This window comes from Anguilla rostrata, chromosome 1 (genome assembly GCF_018555375.3).
Source record: "Anguilla rostrata isolate EN2019 chromosome 1, ASM1855537v3, whole genome shotgun sequence".
Lineage (NCBI taxonomy): Eukaryota > Metazoa > Chordata > Actinopteri > Anguilliformes > Anguillidae > Anguilla > Anguilla rostrata.
In genome coordinates, this window is record NC_057933.1 from 60,222,414 (window position 1) to 60,236,873 (window position 14,460).

The following is a 14,460-nucleotide window of genomic DNA, read 5'->3' on the forward strand; positions in this document are numbered from 1 at the left end:
ATGCATTGAATAGAAGTCACCTTATATTACAGTTTCAGCTTTCATTAAGTAGTGACCTGTAGGTGACGTGGAAATTTTGGACAAGAGACCATAAAGTGTTAGTAATATCTACCTGATGACATTATCCACAGTGACTTCATGTAATACTTTTTTGTCAAGTTATTCATTTTTACAACTGGATAGTTATGAAAGCAACTCCTGGTGCAAGAGTATTGAAGAAGTGCCCCATATGTTTTTCAAACCTGCATCTGTCTGTCCCAAGTACATGTCCTTAAATACTTTAATGCAATTTGTGAAGTGATGGATTGTTCTTAATGGCTTTATGTCACTCATCTTAGTACAGATACAAGATCCACTGAGGTGAGAGGGGTTTAATACACTGGCATTAATGTTTCTCCCTGGTTGAATTAAATTTGCCTTCCATTTAAAAAAAGGTCACACTGCCAGGCTTTCCTGATCATTGCCACAATGTCTTACTGTTTTGGCTTAACTGGTCCTCATATCATGACTGTGGATGGAACTGTAAGGCTTTTGCATTTGTGGTAAAAATGGGTTTGCTTAATTGTAAAGCTATGGTTGCTCTCATACTGTTGACAAGTGACTTGGAAAAATAGGTCTGGTGTTCAATTATTTTGTGCATGTATACACAAATTGCTATCCCCACACCTGCTTCACCTACACTGGACAACTATTGCAAATTCAGGAAAGGCATGGGTGTTTGCAACTTCCATTTCTTGAGGCATGTAGGTGAAGTCAGAGGTTATAGCCACATTGTTATAAATACTACCGTAACATTGTTAACAGAATCACATTCAGGTATGGACGGAACCTTGTTGGAGACTTCAAGTCTGGTACATATTGATGTAATTATATGTTCTCAAAGCACTTAACTGCTAAGTTACTCAACCCTGCTCTTAGCGTATTCTTAATTTAAAATCTGAATGCTTTTGGAATTCCATAATATTCCAATGTAAATGTGAAACTGTAAATTAAAAAAGATTGATTAATTAATAAGAAATCCCTCACACTCAAACACACTTTCTCTCTCTCTCACACACACACACACACACACACAATATGTATATTATAAGTAGTTATGCTTTCATTTGACTATGTATGAAAACATTAAGATATCCAGAATTGAATATGCTGGCTCTTAAATGTGTCCCGGTGCGTAGATTTAGGTAATGTTTACTGAATGTTTCCATTGAGTTTGTTGCACTTAGTTTTTCCATCTGGACTCTTGAGAATGGATTCTTCTCTCTTTAATGGAAATAGGATCATTGTTAGATATGACATTAAATGTAGCTGTAAATTTTGCTTCATCCACCTAGAGAAGTAAACTGTTTAAAGCACAAAGATATTCCATTGACACAAATGAGTCAGGTGTACTGTCCAGGGACAAGGGATTTCAGGAATTTGTTTTTGTAAATGATTGGCTCTAGTATTATGAATGGTTTCTAATTTCTTTTCTCCACTCATCCTGGTGTTGCTCTGCATTTCCGCGATATGACAAAATAAATCACTACCTTCCCAGAGGGAAGTCTGGTGTGTATTTTTGCTTCAGCAATCTACAACATGTGGGGAGAAAGCAGGGTACCCCTCTGTCGCGGAATATTAATTACTGCACATCAAAAGTAACAGATCTGGAGAAAAATCTATTTTATTGATTTTCCCCTCTGCTGTCCCCTCTCCAGAGCTAGCAGGACTAATGCAATGTGAGAAGGGAATAGATGAAGAGAACTAGAATTGCAGTAGAATACAGTAGATTTCCTGCTTATTAGGGAAGTTTTTCATTGTTGCTGTATAATAGCTTAAGTGATTGCCTGACACAAAAATGCACCTTCATGAAATACAGAGTAATTGGACCTATTGCCCATTTGGCTGGTTTGAAAATTTTCACCAGGATGTCAGCACTCCCAAGACAGAGTCCAGGGGCAGTGCCAGATTAGGTGGTTGTTGGGCCTTTGGCAAACGGACAGTTTCAAGTTGCCCAAACAGTATAGAAAAGTTATATTGGATGCAAGCATTGATTCAGGAACTCCAACCATACCAAAGGCACCACAACAAACCTTGCATGATATACAAGTACACTATAGCTACTAAACAAGTTGTTTACAACAAAAACAACAACAACAACAATAATAATGATAATAATAAACCATTGTTATGCAAAAATGTATCCTTTTCACTGTGAAATAATATTGGTGGTACTGCACTGCATGGCATTTCACCCCTTTCAGCCTTGTTGCTTGGTTTAGGGCCCTTTTGTGTTTGTGATTCTTTTAACTTTTGAATTATTTTTTTTCAGGAGTAATAAAAGAGCTGTTACAACAAGGAAGACCCATTAAGAATTATGGATCTAAATCATCCCTATTTTAAGATGGATATTTCTTTTGAAGGAAGGATGTTATTGGAAACGCCTGGGGAAGACTGGGCCAGGCAGGGTTTGTCCTTGTGGATTTGATGAAGTTACAGAGAAGAGGGGATATTACTCATGCCAGTACAAAAGAAAAACATCAGCTCCTCTGTCACTGGGTCACTGGAAAACCTGTTGATCACAGTTGTGATCCCAGCAGACTGATATGCGCATTTCCTCCTCAACAGCACTTACTGCTGAGCCAAGGACCGCACTGTGATACACTTCTCGATCAGGGAGGGCTGTAATCCAGGAGACCCGGTTTCTGTTGCAGGGTTACTGAGTTGTCTCTCATTCAGGGAATCACTCACACAGAATATCGAGAAACTCAGTGACCCATAGAACCCGCTACTCACCGTTTGTTTAATTAAGTTTATAATTGCATTTTGAAATAGTATGCACCTTTTTTAATTGCTTGAGGAATTTGCTTAGAGTGTTCAAATTTGTTTTCTGGGGCATAACTGTCTGGCCTTCTGCTCAAGAGTGTTACAGGGGAACAGTAGTGTTTTGCACCCTGAATATCAATTGTGTGTGGGTGTTTTATTGCTCTGTAATCTAACAAAACACATGATGTTTTGCCATTAATTCCTTTATTTGCTACCCACTAACTTGTATGTAGAGATTTTGTTTTTGTCAGTTTGCCCCACCCCATCTTTTTTGTGGGACTGACTGATTAACTTGTGTTATCAAGGTGTCTCTAAATTTTGCCACGTTGCCACACCCCCTTTCTACACACTGTTCTAGTATTTCCATGTTTCATCCCATCCTTCTGATGCTCTTTGTGTCACAGAAGACCCTGCTTGGCTTCTCCTTTGGTTTTTGACTATATAGCTGCTGGTTTAATTCCAAGATGACCCACTGAAACTTCAAACAGTCATTACCATAGTCTGTATGTAGCTATATAAATAGCTAATGTATACTAACGTACCTTGTCCCGGATAAGGATTTTTTTATTCAAATGTAATGAGAATGTCACTTGTTTTGTTATCGATCCAGAAGCAAATAGAATTAATAACCAATTCCTCCTGAGTAGCTTTATTCTACAGCCTTGACACCATTGCTGTGAATGGTATTGATAGTCTGCATAATCTTTTTTATTTCAGTGATTTATGTCAAAGTGGTGAAGTAGGCTACATGCTGACTCAGTTGCATCCCCCTGTGCTGCTCGGTAATATATTCCACTTTTCAAAAGCGGAAAGTCAAGAGCTTAAGTAAAGTTATATGTTTAAGTGCATATGAGTATTGAGCCTTGTTTAAACTGTGTCTGAATGATGTGAGAGTGTGTGGGTGCAAAAATGTTTCATCTCCTGAGTGAGTGTGTAAGAGGAATTCATGTCATTGCATTTGCATAAATCCCCACAGTGGAAGTGGAAATTTGCAAAATGAAACAATTCTTATAGTCTTAATCATTGGTTTGGCCTTGTGCAGACACCTCAGCTGGACCGAGCACCTTCAGTGCGGATCATGTAGGGGAGCTCAGAATTGTCTGCGTCTGATTTTCTTTCAGTAAACCCACCGCCTCCCCGGTTTTACCTATTTGAGAATGCATTTAATTAAATGTATTCACTGGAGGCTTGGAAGACTTGACCCGTCTTTGCAAGATGAGTTTACATAATTGTTTTCTTCTCCTTTATAACCCCATTTTAGATACCAGATATGATCCACGGTTCTGTTTAAGTGATTGGAAAACAAGCCTGTCGGGAAATACAGCTTGCTCTATCTATTTAGGGTGCAAAAACATGTCAGCTAAAGAGGTACTAGATTTCTTCCTAAAACCTGGCAATTAATTTTTGTCCCCTATAGGGGACATGCGTCACTGGTGTTAATCTCAAAAACCATATATTCTACTGTACTGCTCAACAGGGGACATTCAATAAAATAAAATAACTATTAGAAAATATTTTCACTGCTAAACATTTTCCTAATCCAAGACACTTCTGATATGTCAAAAAATGTAAATACCTTTTCTTCCGGTCCTCAGGAGGATATTGCCTTTTCTCACTGTATAGGAGATTCAGATTCACTTGTTCCAATGTCTAATACGGGTGCAACAGGAATCTTAACTGACCAGTCACATGATGTCTGTTTAATCAGATTATATTTGACTGTAAAATAAAAGACAAGTTGGCAACAAGCAACACTCCTCGCCACTGTTGGAGGCAATGAGTTAATTCATAACTAATTTAATAATTTAGGCTATCTGAACTAAAAAGGTTTCAGACCCTCTACCAGTATTGCTAAAATTGTAGTGAAGCGTAGTTTTTTTTTTTTAGCATTTTTGAAGAATAACATATTTATTAACCCTGATTTTGAACAACAGGGTAACATTCACTTTAGAATACCTGATGAAGCTTGTAAAATGTTGTTGAATGCAAAATTTAATAAACTGACAAGAAAGATAAGACTCTTACTGTACTATTTAAAATACTATTTAAAATGTCACGTTTTTAACCTTTTTCATTTCATGTTGTATACTGTAGTTTATGTGCTTACTCATCATCCTTGTGTTGATGTGCATGATCTGCCCAGCAGGTGGGGATGTTGAGCATGTAAATGCCCCTCTTGCCTGTGCAACAGACATCCACCCCAATGGCATGCCTTGGCTGTCAATTACTGAGTCATTTATACCTAAACATTGCCTGTCGGGTTTGAAATGGAATTTGTAGATCTCATTTTGTAAAGGTATAATGTATTTTATGATGGTAACCACTGCAAGCAAAAATAAATAAATAAAAATAAAAATAAAACCACAAAAACTGCTTGTGCTAGATCTCACAAGGATCAATATCATTTCAGTCCAGTGGCTTTTGCGGCAGAGTTCCAACAATTTCAGTTAAATCGCCATGAAACTCCATGTTTTTCCACCTACACTTAAGATACTGTCTGTTTTGCCTCGCAGTCTATCACAGCCTGGCAAATGGGCTTCAATTCAATGCCCTGTGTGAGGTAGGGGGAGGGGAGAAAATGGAAGTGGGCTGCTACCTCATGCAATAAATAAGACACGTCCCTTGATAATTATGTGGCTGCCTAATTTTGCATGAATTACTTTTTTCCCTCAGCATCTGTGGTCACGCGAGGCAGCCATGCCACAGCAGGGAGCCAGGAGCTGGGGTGAGGGTGGGGTTGGTGGGGGGGGGGTGTTGTCAGTCGGTGATGAAATGAGCACGCAGGGTACTATAACCTCCCTATACATTGTCCTGCCTGACATGGGGCTGCAGGTGTAGAGGGCGATTGAGGTCTTTCCCAATACAGCTCCACCCAGACAGTCCACACAAGCAGCATTTTTGTGTTTCCATGAAGACAAAGTCTGTTCAGCATCAATGAGTATTTTAAACAGACCTCAAAATGTTATCATTAGAATGCTTAAATATTATATATTTACATTTTCAAATGTTTTATTTTGGATTCTTGCAGATATAAAGCAAATTAACCCTTAATGCAGCTGTATACATGAATTGTTGATATATTTTACCGACAATAGCAATCACAGTAGCCTTGACAGTGCCTACCACATCATTGGTGGGGAGCAGAGGCTTGGTAAGGCTGTATTGTCTTTTGGTACTACAGTATCATCTAACTAGTGGTTGCCATTTCAGGTAAGCACATTTGGTGTTAAAGAATTAAGAGTCTCATTTCAGGTTCATTAGCCTATGTGATATTGCAAGGATTTATGGATAATTACAGCAGTGGGAGCCAGAAGAGTAGTTTAAAAAGTCCAGAAGTTGACCCCAGAAAGTCAAAGCTCATCCCTGCGTTCAGACCATTTGCTGTTAAACCTAACTGTACAATACAGTTGTTGGATGGGTTGAAGATTTCTGACAACTCGACTGTAGTGCCCATCCTCAGTCTGAAATATAATCTTCATCTCTGTCCTCTTACAGTGATTTGGAGGAATGGAAAAATGACTGAGAGATGACTGTGGAGAAAATCCGGAATGAAACAGGCTTTGTGGAACTAGGAGAATTATCTTGCATGGGGTCAGAGAAGTGTATATGTGATTTGGAGGATCATGGATATGTTTACTGGTTTTATTTATACCTCATTGCCTGTTTGTCAGATTTTGACAAATAAGTAGTCACCTCACAGACAGTATCTGGAGTAAATGAGTGTCCAAGTGAACGGCAACTCTAAAAAACCTGGAAGACTCAATGTATCATCCCAGAATACAAATTACCCTTCCACTGGTGTAGATCAGTTCAGACACTGCTTAATTGAGCAAGCTAAAGAAAAAAGACTGACCTGCTGTGGGATGGACTAATGAAATCCACACCGTTTTTCTTTAAAAAAAAAAAAAAGTAAAAAGTGGCAGTGTTTGTTTCATACATGAGTACATTCTTTTGAAAAGTTTTCTTTTTTGGAGTAGCAGTCCCTTGCTGAAAGCATTTTTTTCCTCCATCTTGTTGCATGTCTGTAGCCAATGCCCCCTCTCCTGTCAAAGAGATCAAGAGGTACCAAGGAAGCTCAACTATCTGTCAGCAGCCATAGACTGCATTAAGTACTGCATGGATAATAATAATGTGGGTTTGCCCCGTGTGTCTGTGTGTGTGTGTGCACACTGCATCTGTTTATCTCTGTGCATTTATGCATATGTGTTTGTAGAAATGTCATGGAAAGATGTCCTATATATTATCTTCAGAATATCTAACTCTGAAAGCTGTTATGACAGAAGTGCAGACACAGAGGGAGACAAGTCCTGCTCACAAAAGTAATTTATAATATTATCCCTGTGTGCTGTGCCATGTGATAAGGAAATCACAAGAGAATGAGAAAAGAGCACACTATCATAACAAGCCAGAGTGATAACAACAGTTTTTTTCTTCCAGTTTTAATCATTTCAATCTGTTTTATGAGCAGATATTCATATGGACTGAGTTTGTGTAGACTTACAGAACTAATATGTTTTGTTTATATATGAATTCCATTTGTTAATATGCACAAAAACATATTTTTGTAAACTCTGTTTATTATATCCTTAAACCTCATTATCCAGAGCACCTTACATTTTTTACATTATTCCTCAAGACAGCTGGACATTTAATTGAAACAGCAGCTCTGTATAACCTGGGATTTAAACATTCAAATTTAAGGTTTTGTAACCGACAGGTTGCATGTTTGATTCCAAGGTGGATTTGAATATGTGTTATATACCCATATACCCAATACCCATAAGCATGATAATTAACCTGAAATGCTTGTGTTTGTGTTTGTATTTGTGTGTAAAAGAATGTGAGCTGCATCAGTTACCCTAGCAAAATTTTGCCTAGAGAATAAATAGCACAGCTAGAATTTTCAGGAGTGACTGGTATAGCGTCTTACTCAAGGGTACAAGAAAGGGATCCTGCCTGAAGGGATTCACAGCCTTCAGCTCGTCCTCAGCCAGATTCCTTCACAACTACACCATACGATATAGGGTACATTCAAAGTCTCTCTGTAGCACCAGACCATGAGCTCATTGATTCCGGCTATCTCAGGAGAAAAGGGTAGATCAAGTTCAAGCAATAAAAATGGCCTCATTTCTTTTGACAAAATTGCTCTAATTGCTCAACCACATGGTTAGCTACAGATAGTTCTCCCTGGCCACATGAGAGAAATTAACTCACTGATTAAATGTTTCACTGAGTTCAGTGTTAATATCTCCTGAAGTGCAAAAGGACAGACGAGGAGTCTGTGATATACAGTAGGTGAGAATGATCATTGCTTCTCGTGGGGAGTAAATTTCATTATAAAACCTGAATTCTATTTCTCTGGAGATTGTTGTTAGCCAGCTTCAACTTCATGAATTTAGTTTCACAACCTGGAAAGAAGAGCTGCAAGGAAAAAAAGTACATTATTAAGCATACTATTGAGTAGCAAACAATCCTTGTAACAATCTGTGTTTCTTTACTCTGCTGTATATCACATTTGAGAGAAACCAGTTATGTACATTATAATGTGAAATTCTTTCAATTCCCCTGGGCCCCATGATGAAAGAGGTGAATTTGTTCCTTTTCATAACCTTGATTTCAAACTGCTTCATTAAATTCAAGGTTGCTTATTAACTGTTTTTCCTGCTATGCTGAGTAACCTGAAAACTGTGTGGATAATCAGATGTGAATTATCATCATCAGATAAAGATACAGTATTTGCTGGTTCTGTGCTGTATCTGCGCTGTTTTATCATCTGTTGCTTTAGAAATAAAATTTGTGCAGTTATCTGCATATACCACAGAGTCGTATGTGAGTATTACCTGTTTAGAAAAAGTGAATATAATGGCCAGTCTCAAACCTGCTAGGCCAAAAAGGTGAATTGATTTTCCAAATTGTCATTGTAATGCCCTCCGACGTGCCAATCATGGATCATGTGCACAAACCAGGAATAAAATTAGCCCAGTGCCATTTAATTCAAATTTCTGAGGTGAAGAAGCAATGACATGCCTATCAAGGGTCAAGGGATTCAAAAATTATGTTTTGTAGAGTCTGGGAGGATGTAAAATAATCTAGAAAATAATCTGGATCGCACACAGGTCTGTCGCTACAGTGCATGAGCCCCCCAACCCACCACAGCTTTGATATGAGCTCTTCTAAAGAATTTCTTGATGGCTGCTCCATACATCCATTTGTACACTCTTACCCCTCTTTTCATGTGACCTCTGAGCATTTAAAATTTTGAGAATCATCATTATGAGAACTGACTAGACTAGTCTAGACTTCATGTGGTTGGTAGGTAGCTGTGCCAGAAGGACCAGCCCCTTTGCTTGATACATATTAATGTTGAATGCATTCTTTTCTATGTATTTAACTATTATTATAAAAAGAGGCAGTTCATCTAGTGCACACCACAGAATACCATTCCTGCCCATACCCAGGAACTGTACTTATATGCAGAGTCACTGATGAGACAAAAAAGTTTGATTAAAAAGCAATTATTAATGCTACAGCTGTCTTTTAGTGAGGCCATCAAAGATCTTCTTGGGTACTGCAGTACCCAGATCTACTGAGGCACTTTATGGGCTGAATAGGCAGCACCTGGTGTGTCCATTCATGGGAGCAGCCCTCTCTTCTCCTTCATCATGACTGGATATCCAGTTTCCGGTTTTGGAAATACGAACAAATGTTCACGGCAGTTATTCTTGATCCATTCGGTTGGGGTCCTCATCTCTGGTTTTGATCACTTAATTAGAGTGATTTCTCGGTTGGGAATCATCTTTTGTTCAAGGGGTCCAGAAATCAGCTTCTGGTTTCAGAAACTCTTTTCCAGGGCACTTCATTTCGATGTCAATTGGTCGTCATTATCCACAGATACATAAAGGGGCTTTCCATTCCACGGCACAGAAGTTGAGCTCTAAAGCATTTCCCCAGCCTGATATTTTAAGAATTTTCATAGATTTTCTTCAAATATCTGAAGAAGATCTTTGACAATTGTAGGGACAACTGTAGAGGAGCCATTTACCATGTACAAAATGTATCTGAAATCAATTCCCACAGCTTGACTTTCTAAATCTGAGACTTTTCTTTTGATTTTCTGAAGTATAAAACCGTTTACAGTAGATTGACAAAATATACTACTATCTTCCTTTAGTGAACAAAAAATCTACCAACACTGATCTTATAGTCTTCGTTTGAGGTTTGTTTCTGAGTTGGAAATGAAGATTATTGTAATTATGACTATTTCAAAATATCCGTGATAATCATGTTAATTATATCTATCTGCATTATGTGTTCAATGTTTACACTCTAGAGGTATCTATTTCTAGAAGGTATAGTTTTGCATCAGTTAAATTAGTAGTTTCACTCTACTTCTCATATATAAGCATGCCCACAGTGTCTGCACAAAGTGGAATTACACATTGTGCAGTGTAAGTATTCTCCCTGGGCGTTCTTACTTGATTACTACAGTTCTGTTCATTTTTTGTTTGGGTTATATACTGTACCAATTTTATCTATTTACTAGAAGTATAATGTGTACCCTCCAGCTCATTAATCATGACTCAAGCCTGGAATATATTAGTCCATTATTTCAGGGTAAAATAACTGTCATATTCTGTATGTCTAGATGTGTTAGAATTTTGGTTCGTATGTCTATAATTGGTAGATGATCTTATGTGAAATGGAGAAATGAAAGATAGTATTTTGGGCCACATTATATCTTCTTGGCACCTATGAAATGATTAACAGTTTGACAACAGTTTGGAACAGTTTGACTTTGACATATTCTTTTGAGGGAATTGACCAACCCTCTCTGTAGGCTGATATTCTGTTTCTGCTACTGTCAAAATATCTTATATCTGGGAATTAGATGATTCTCAGAGGGAATGGAGGGAAAGAAGAAACCCTTTGGAATGGAGAGATGGAGCATAGCCATGCCAAAGGTTCGAATCTGGGAGGATGCAAGCCAGGCCTCTCCTGGACCCAGCAGGCAGAGCAGAGCCCTCCCCAGGCCATGGCAGCTGTGTTTGAAGTGTGCATCTGTCTCTAACTATAGTGGTTTGTAGCCAAGCAGCTGGGTCAAAGCCTTGCTGATCATAAGGGATAAGCTGACGCTGAAAGAGCCTCATTCTAAACAGTGAAAGACAGAATCGTATCCCTGATGTAGAGCAACAGACCGACAGTGAAAGATAGAATTGCATCCCTGATGTAGAGCAACAGACCAACAGTGAAAGATGGAATCATATCACAGATGTTGAGAATTAGATTTACAGTTGGAGATGAAGAAACTAAAGTAGATACGTGGCCAAATAAATCCAGACATGTGATGTATTTTTAAATACAATGTTATTTGTAAAACAATGACAAGATATCTCTACTACTTCCTCTTCTATTTGTGCTGCTACTTATTTTACTCTTACTCCATATAATGCAAGATACTGCTAAAACGACCTTGGGGGAATTCCTAAGGTCTAATGTACCGAAAATGGTGCTGTTCAAAAGGACAAATGAAAGCAGCTATAAATGAATTAATCCACATTCTTGAAAAGAATGGAAGAATGGACATGTGTATCATACTAAAACTGCACTAGACCTGCGCTTAAGCCTTCTTCAGAGTTTTGCGTACACTGTGTGATTCATTCCATGTTTCGTACATCCGAAGATCAGTAAAAGAAAACTATTATGCTAATAACTAACCACACACTTGCTTTGACAGCCTCCAAAACACATCATGATGAAATATACAGGCATTCATTTTCTTGTAGTCAAAGAAATTAATGCATGACGTTAATACAATAACTAACAAGTGTTTACAAATGTAAATAATGAATGAATTGAACCCTAAACTTGTTACTGTGTATATTGTCTAGAGGTATCTGTCAAAGTACAGCGATAAATCTGTTATACATCAGTATGGAAACAAAAACATACTGCCATTTGCACAAAGTAATGTGGAATAGAGCCCAGCACTTTGCTAAAGAAACACTTCACATTAGATATCCATACACATCAGGGAACACAACATACAGAAGTAGGCTACTGTTCCTGTAGTATGCAAAGCTCCGCTCTATCTCTGTTTTTGCTTACTTTACAGGATTTGCGGACAACAAAAACACATTCATCATGAAAGCCGTACTCTGTCTATACTGCAGAGAAGGAAGGAGAAGTGAATGATTTATTTTAGAACACACTCTAAGTTCCTCACCTCTATTATTTTCCGGTCTGGTGGAAATCCTTGAAGGCGGGCAGATCCAATTAAAATGACACAGAAACAGAGTTTCATCAAGTACTTTAAGGACATTTCGTCCCATTGCTCCATTGCTTCCAGGTTCTGCTAAAGAATCTGTGGTATGGATGCACGCTTCTTTTGCCCTTGCACAGAACATCGCATCACTTCTCCTGTGCCGGCGTTTCAAAGCTATATTAGAGCCCTTGAAAAAAATGGCAAGCCTAGTTTCTGCAGGAACCTGTGCTATCCCCTAAAACTGGCCGCAGGAAACAGAGAAAGGGGAAAGAATGTACATTGCACGGGTGGTATTCAATCTCTGTCTGCATTCGTCCCATACATGTGTTGAGCCCGTGGGGACCTCTGTCACTGCTAGACTCTTCCTGACGCTCCCTACACAAGTCTGAAACAGCGCTGTGATTCATTCAGCCCATTTGGCACTGTGCTCTTATACACTGCCCATGGCTGCCAAGACAGGCATTCTGTGACTAAAGAGCGTGAAAAGGTCATCCATATTTGACCCTCATGGGAGAGCAACCAGAGCAAGCACAGTGCTCTGACCTGGACAGACAGAATTGTTTAGCATTATAAATAAGCATCTTTGGAGTTTGAAGTTATTGCCAGGATCATAAAATTCACTTATTTTACATTTTATGATCAGAGAGCAAAACTAATTCAGTGAGAAAGAAACCAGGCTTGTGCAATGTGAAGTTTATTTGTATTCCACATTGTACAGTCCAAAATTCTTATGCAGTAGTAAATTTGAAGCCCAGCCTGGTGCTGACTGACTAATTTAACTGAAAATCCCTTTATTTTTGTGTCAGTTCTTTCTGATTTATTTTCTGGGAGTGCTTTGGTCTTTCTCACACTCCACACTGCTCCCAAATGAATTTCAATTCATCTCTTCTTGTCGAGCATATTTAGCAGGCTACTGCCCCAATGATCAAACAGGTCACTCAATCAGGGTAGGCTCTGTGAGGATCAACCAATATGTCATTGGGATGGGCAAATAATTCACAGATTTACTCTCTAAATGAAATAAATGTTTGATGTAATGGTCTGTAAAACTGAATAGGATCACATTCATTTCATTTTGCCGGATGTTACAGGGCTCTAGGGGCTGAGCTGTGGGAAACTGAAGGCCACGGACAGCGTGCGCTTAGTTGCGCCAAGAATTTATGAATGTAATTGACATTTATTGATAAAACCAGGGGTGTTTGTCTGGGTCTATCAGTTTTTTTAAATCTGCCCCTCAGGTGAGAGGCTCTTGGCTCTTTACCAGAGAGCCATCTGAAGTGACCCATAGTTTGTATCTTGAAAGGGGACCTGCCAGCAGTGGCATGGCCCTGTTTATTCCTGTGGACTTGATTGGCGCTGGCTCTCAGTACAACAAGCTGGGGTTTCGCAGCTGGGGTCAGGTTTGCTGGGAAGGTTACAGTCGTATGCTGGCCTGGTTTAATTTTTTCATTTGTGTCCCCAGTGGGGGAAAGACTCATTTTCCATCTGCCAGCCAATGTCTACCAGAGCCTGGCTCTGATTCTGCCATGTGCCGAGGCATGCAACAAAAGGAAACTAGCAAGTGGCCGAACAAGGCACCAGTTTTGACCAATCAGCAGCAGTTTTATTAGTATAAATTTGACCATGTAATATGTAATTCATCAAGGTTAAAAAAAATACATTTCAGGAAGAATCTTGATTTAGGTTGTGTGTATATAAAATAATAAAATCTCAGTTTTTATCTATGTCTCTTGTTCTTGTAACTTGGCCCTACATTAACCAGCTGTATGAATGAAGCAGAGCAAATATGGCTTCCAAGCTGGCAGCACCATTATGGTGTAAGAGAAAAAAAATGGTCTGGGGTTTTACAGCCTACTTTTTAATCATACTAACATGAATGCCTGAATTACACGTGAAATGATAAATTCATTTTATAAATGTATTGTTGGCTGCAGCTGTTATATTTTGTGAAAAGTGTTAATCTTTCCATATAAAGCCACTAAACTGACTTCCAGAGAAAAGAGATATTCTCTGGATATAAAAAGCATTCATCAAGCTTCTTGAACATGTTCTTCTGCTTGAAAAAGCCTCACACATGCATATACTTATGTAAAACTGTATGCATCCATATGTAAACATGGATCATATTGCCTCTGTGCTGCAGTTGAGCATATAATGTTATTTACATTAATAAATGAGGAGAGTCCAATGAGGAGAACTGATAATTAAGGGATCACAGAATTTCTGATGATGTACTCAACAGGAAATTATGAAGATGAAGTAATAGAAAATGAAGGTCAAGAAAAACTTTAAAAAGATGGGAAAAACTAAATTCATCTTTTGCCTGTGCCAGGTTGTATGTGAATTATGTATGTTTAAATGATATCAGACAATAAGGATGTTTGTAAGGACTG